The sequence below is a fragment of the Callionymus lyra genome, chromosome 17 (assembly GCF_982586985.1).
Source record: "Callionymus lyra chromosome 17, fCalLyr1.hap1.1, whole genome shotgun sequence".
In the NCBI taxonomy this organism is placed as follows: domain Eukaryota; kingdom Metazoa; phylum Chordata; class Actinopteri; order Syngnathiformes; family Callionymidae; genus Callionymus; species Callionymus lyra.
This window is the reverse complement of record NC_141834.1, coordinates 5336569-5343039: the sequence shown is the minus strand read 5'-3', so window position 1 is coordinate 5343039 and position 6471 is coordinate 5336569.

Sequence of the window (6471 nt, the reverse complement as noted above, 5' to 3'; positions counted from 1 at the left end):
ATATATATATATATTGTTCATAATATGTGAGTATTGTAAAATTATGTGATAATATTAATTTGGTAAAAGTGGTTCAAATTCATCTTCATCTTCAAAAGATGGGCTTTACAGACGAGCGCCACAGAGGTATTTTTTTCTGTTTTGAAGTGTGAGTTTTTGGATAAAGATGAATATAAAGACAAATGAAATTAAAATCTTGGGTTAACTATCATTTTAAATAATGGAAAATTAAGGTCCAAGTGGGACTTAAACATGAAAATGATACATGTTTCTGGTAAACTATGACAAAAAGGTGACATTTATCATGTATATATTTTAAAGATCACTAGTCAACCATGCATATCAGGAAATCACATGTATGAATGGGTCATTTTATGAAAGACTAAGTGTTTGTGATCAGTCGGATAGTCATAATAGCTCTGATGCAGGGACACTGATGCTTGATTCCCCTCGGTAAAATCATTCAGAGATTTCCAGATGTTTCTCATCACATTTTTGCTGATGACATCCAGCTCTACTGCTCTTTTGATCCAACTGAGCCCCAGAGGCTGAACAGCTTAGTCAATTGTTTGCTAGAAATCAAACAATGGCTGAGTGAAAACACTTTGCAGCTAAATGTGGACAAAACTGAAACACTGGTGATTGCTCCTGATGATAAGATTCCAGGGTTGAGTCAGTACTTGGGTGACTTAGGTCAGTCTGTCAAACTGAGCCTGAGAAACCTGGGTGTTGTATTTGATAAAGACATGTCTCTTGTTCGACACTGCAGAAAACTGACCAGAAACTGTTTCCTTCAACTGAGAAAAATCTCTAAACTTAGGAAAATGTTGTCGGAACATGATCTGGAGCTTGTAATCCATGCGTTTGTTTCTTCTCGTCTGGACTATTGTAACAGTTTGTTTTCATGTCTTAACAAGAAGGAGCTGTCTCGCCTGCAGTTGATTGAGAACTCTGCAGCGAGAATTCTGACCCGCTCAAGTAGAAGAACTCACATTTTTCCGGTCCTTAGAACTCTTCACTGGCTTCCAGTTTCTTTCAGGATCAACTTTAAAATTCTGGTTCTTACTTTCAGAGCTATTCATGGTCAGGCTCCTCCTTACATCACTGATCTTATCCAGCCTTACACCCCAGCTCGGGCTCTGAGGTCTGTGGATCAAAATCTACTTATGGTTCCTGAACACAGCTCAGGACCAGAGGAGAGAAATCTTTTCAGGCTGTTGCTCCTAAGCTTTGGAACGATCTTCCTCTCTCTTTGCGCTTGATGGAGTCTACTGACTCCTTTAAGAAACATCTTAAGACGTTTCTATTTGTTCAGGCTTTTCCTTGAATTTCTCAAACTCCTGTGTTGTTCTCAGTATTATCTTGATCTTTAAAGTATGTACTTTTTTGAGTATTGTTTTGATTGTTTAAGCGCTTTGTGACCCTGGTCTTGAAAAGCGCTATATAAATAAATATTACTTACTTACTTACACACAACCAGACGGCCGGGTTTCACTGCAGGAGAATCCAATGGATGATGGGAGCATGTGGAAGAGTGAACGTGGGGGCCAGGCAACAGCGCCGTCGTGAAAACAAGCCGCGTGCGCCTTTAAATACCGTGACCCACTTTTCACAGCTGGGGCCTGCTGGCCTGCTGGATGTGAGTGCTCGTGCACGCTGCCTTGAATAATTGGGACTGCAAGGTGAATGTGAGGAGAATGGTTAAGGACGGGAGCGTCCCCCCCGACCACCACCACCAACACCGCCACCAGCGTGTCAGTCAGCTGGCTGCACACCAGCGAGTCTGACACCTCGTCCAGGGCCTGTCGCTCATTTTCTGACTCATGTTGTGGAAAATCCAAAATGATGTCCTCAAGTCAACTGTTGAATGTGAAGGGTAAACGTTGGAAAAAAGAGACTGAGTACTTCTGGAATGATACGGGCGAAATAATAGCTCCTACCCGACGTGATGTCTTACCATCCCCCCATCTTTGATTTCCCTCCTATATATTCCTCCTCATCCCAGCCCTCTCCCTCGAGCCTGCAGTGATCCATCATGCTAATATTTCGGAGCGATAGCGAGCAGATCGAGAGGAGGACAGGGACGGATCACACGGCAGAGATGAGGAAAAAGCTGTGACACCAGCAGCACCCTTGAACTGGAAGATAGATCTTCGACTCGTCTCCATCAGAGTGGAACTGGAATGCAGCATCAGACGAACGCCGGGACGACATGTCGCGCCCGTGAAGGCTGCTCATCCGTTCACATGCATACAGTGGCTTCAACACAAGGAGGTCATTTTATCGTCGTCCACCGTCTTTAGAAGCTCCACGTCCTCCTTTTTGTTGTCTCCCATAACAAGATTCTGGACCACGGTTCATGTAAAAGCTGGATTTGTTTCTCTGGTTGACTAAATATTTCATTCTTGTAGTAAATCCCAGAGAGTAACCTCCTTACTTGACTTCATAAATACTATATCAGGTAGCATGCACGTGCTCCACTTTTTCTCCAAGTGTGTGCGTGAAGAGAAGTCCATCTCTTTGAAAATCTCTTTAATTACACTAGACTAGGTCCATTCACGGTTCCAGAAACAGACATTAATATATTACAACTCCTGCCTGCGCCTCATAGAGGGGGAGGCGGGCCCCCCGAGTTCAAACACAAGCCTTTGCCAACATTGATCTTTTTATTTTTACTCGTCTAGCCTTGCCTTGTAACGGTTGCCAGTAAAAAGAAAATCCTTTTTTTTTTTTTTTTAAGATTGCTTCATAGAGAGCAGCAAGGATTGTATGTGCAAGGCTGGAATATTAACTTTCCTTATGGGACATCATACTGTGTGAGGGGCCATCAAGCATCAAATGTCAAAACCCAACTCTCCTGACTCATATATTTCAAATGTTCAAGTCTTTCTCTCCAAGATTCATTAAGTCTCTCATTGTGATGATATTTTGTTTAAGTTATTACTTTATAAATCTCTCCCCACGTCTCAAATTCCATTATGATGTAATAATGGCTTCACTCCTCCAGCGAGCTGGAATCACGCCCCGCTTTGTTTATACAACGAGTCCCCTGTTGGTGGAGACGTCGCAGATTCATGATGCGCAGGGAAAAACCTTTGTGCTCGACACAGCAGAGTGGGCGTGGTTACGGTAAACAAGATTTAATCTCCAGAAAAGTGCTTTCATTCGGCGGGGCTTAAGCACAGTTTCTAATGTAAATATTTCAATGAAAAGATAGTTTTGTACAAACAAACAGATACTGATGAGGACAATAGAGGTCCAAAAATACTGAACTTTACCCAGGTCTAATTATAACTAGAATTTATAGCCAATAAAATGTGATTATATGTACTAATTTTCGTAATACAAGGCTGTTAAATATGCTAGTTAGAACCAGTCAACCGAAAGGTCAATCTTACTTTTACACTCGGACCTACTTGTTTTCTGCACCTGAAGAGGCCCAGGGAAAAGTTAAGTGTCATATTTGCAGGTCTAAAGATGTCTCTATAATAAGATCCAAAAAATATGATATCACAATTAAGCTTCAATGTTCTAAATGGTAATGTCGAACTGAATAAGCTAAGACGGAACAGAAACAGCATTGATATACATTAATGTTCGCCCTTTTAGATGGATGAGAGAGCCTTCAAGTTCAAGTTTCACAAATTTGCTTTCCGTTTGATGACGATCAATGAACCTGACAGGTTTTGACACGTTGTTATGTGAACATTTGTCCAAGTCACAGTGACTTTGTTTTTGCTATTGGAAAATGCTATAATTTAGTTTTTGAACGATGCCTTTTTGTGAAAGCAATTGTGGCGACCTCAGGCAGACAGGGGAGGATAAAGTAGTTCTCGAAAAATCATGAAAGATGATAAGATGTTATCAAACCTTTCAGCTGCAAAAACTTAACTTTTCTTAAGTTTGTAATACTATTCCCTTTGAATTTCAGGTCCAACATCTTTATTATTGATATACATTTGTCTTCAATGAATAAATTATACAGATATAAAAATTGTTTCTTAAAAAGATTTTGACACACATGAATGTAATGACACACAATCCAAGTTCACAAAGACTATCCACAAATCAGACAGTTTTTGATGGATGGGGAACTACTGTTATATTAAATGTAATATAAAAAGCAACGACGACACACTTAAACAATGCCGCAGGATGTATTTTGAAAATAAATGATCTGGTGAGAAACATAACTTACACTCTACTGCTTTAGCAAGACAATTTCATTAAGAGCAGAAGCCGTTTGAGGAAATCATCTGCATATATTTATGAAACCCACGTCTCACACCTCATCCCTTCTTAACCTTAATGTTAATTCTCCACATAAACATAGTCACCTACACATGAATGATTAATCCCTCTTAGGTTCCATTTTCTACTTAAAGCTTCCACTGTCAATATAAGTGACCTCTTAATCATTTGCTAGTTTCATGCAGACAGATCAACTGTGAAACTGTAATATTCGTATAGATCTATAGGTGGCAGCGTTGTTGTGGAACTCGCCTGCACAACACACTAGAGGAGAAGTAGAAAGTGCTGAAGAAAGACGCCTAGATTAACACCAACAATCAAAACCTCCTTGAAGACATTTTAAATCAAAAGACACCTCTGAATTATAATATAAGATAACCATGTTTAAAGTCTTACATGCAGCCCAAATAACTTGACTATTAAAACACATGCATTAAGTAAGTAAGTAATAGTTATTCGTAAAGCGTCTTTCTAGACCAGGGTCGAAAAGCACTTGACAATCAAAAGTAATACACAGTTAAAATATATACTTTTAAAAAGGCCAAGACATATAAGACAAATACAGGAGTCGTAGAAGACTAAGGAAAAGCCTGCACAAATAAGAATGTCTTAAGATGTTTCTTGAAGGAGTCAGTAGATCATCAAACACAGAGGGAGATGAAGATCGTTCCAAATCTTAGAAGCAACAGCCTGGAAGGATTTCTCTCCTCTGGTCCTAAAGCGTGTTCAGGAACCATTAATAGATTCTGATCCACAGACCTTAGAGCCCGAGCTGGGGTGTAAGGCTGGATCAGATCACTGATGTAAGAAGGAGTCTGACCATGAATAGATCTGAAAGTAAGAACCAGAATTTTAAAATTGATTCTGAAAGAAACTGGAAGACAGTGAAGAGTTTTAATGATTGGGGAAATGTGAGTTCTTCTACTAGAGCGGGTCAGAATTCTCCCTGAGTTTTGTATTAACTGCAGGCGAGAGAGATCCTTCTTGTTGAAACATGAAAATAAAGTGTTACAATAGTCCAGACGAGAAGACATAAACGCATGGATTATAAACTACAGATCGTGTTGTGACATAATTTTCCTAAATTTAGAGATTTTCCTCAGTTGAAGGAAACAGTTGTTGTGCAGTGTTGTACTAGAGATATGTCTTTGTGAAATACAATACTCAGGTTTCCCAGGCTCAGTTTGACAGGCCTAAGTCATTAAGACATGAAAACATCACATTTAAGCAATCATAGAATTAGCTTTGTTAACAAAAGTCAATCCCGATATTTGTACTGAATTATCTTTTACACAACACAAGAAGCACTTACAGTAAATTGGCTTCTGGAGTTTATTAACCACATTCTAGTCAGGGGTTTTAGATAGCAACAACTGCTTGTGGAAAACAGAGTTAATCTCATTTATTTTCACAGAGAAGTGTCATTTATAAAAAACAAATCACAGATTGCAGACTGAACAAAAGAACGACCTCTTTCAAAACAGGCTTGTTGCTAACCTCAATATAGTGCCTAACAATGTAAACAAAACCATGTGACTGTGTGAGGATTAATTGCAGGGATTTAGAATCTAAAGCAGATATGATTGGGTCACACAGCCATATGCCCTGTGTTGTGTGAATAAACATGTTGTTTCTGTATCTAGTCCTGATTGGCTCACAAGCTCACAGAGGGAGGCAGGGATTGGTCTGCTGTTAACACACACACACACACACATGAGGCAGCAGTTTAGATGGCATGTTTGTAAGGGTGTATCGAGGGTGGGTGGAGTTCTGCTGGGATCAGTCAAGCTACAGGGGTCCAAGTTCAGATCTTTTCTCCTCAATGCCATCTGTGTCTGGCCAGAAAAACACAGGGAAATGCGTATGTCGCCTCGAAAAGTATCAGAATAATCTGTCACACCTCAAAAACAAACAGTGTTTTATATATACATAAGGAAAATTGACATTCTTTTGACAATACATAATAATCATAAAGTTAAATGTCATTCAATTATTTTTGTTATTTGTCTGCCTAATGGTTAAGAGAAGGTGATAACTAGAAAAATAATCGGGAGCTCAGACCTCCCCCAAGCAGCTCATCAACCCCAATGTGATTTTCATCAAATGTTATTGTCCTATAATTCATGCTCATGATGATTTTTTTTAATGGCCACTGATTGTGTTTTTGTTTGACCCTTGCGATATCTCTGGGTCAAGGTGACCCGGTGGCACAATGGATAC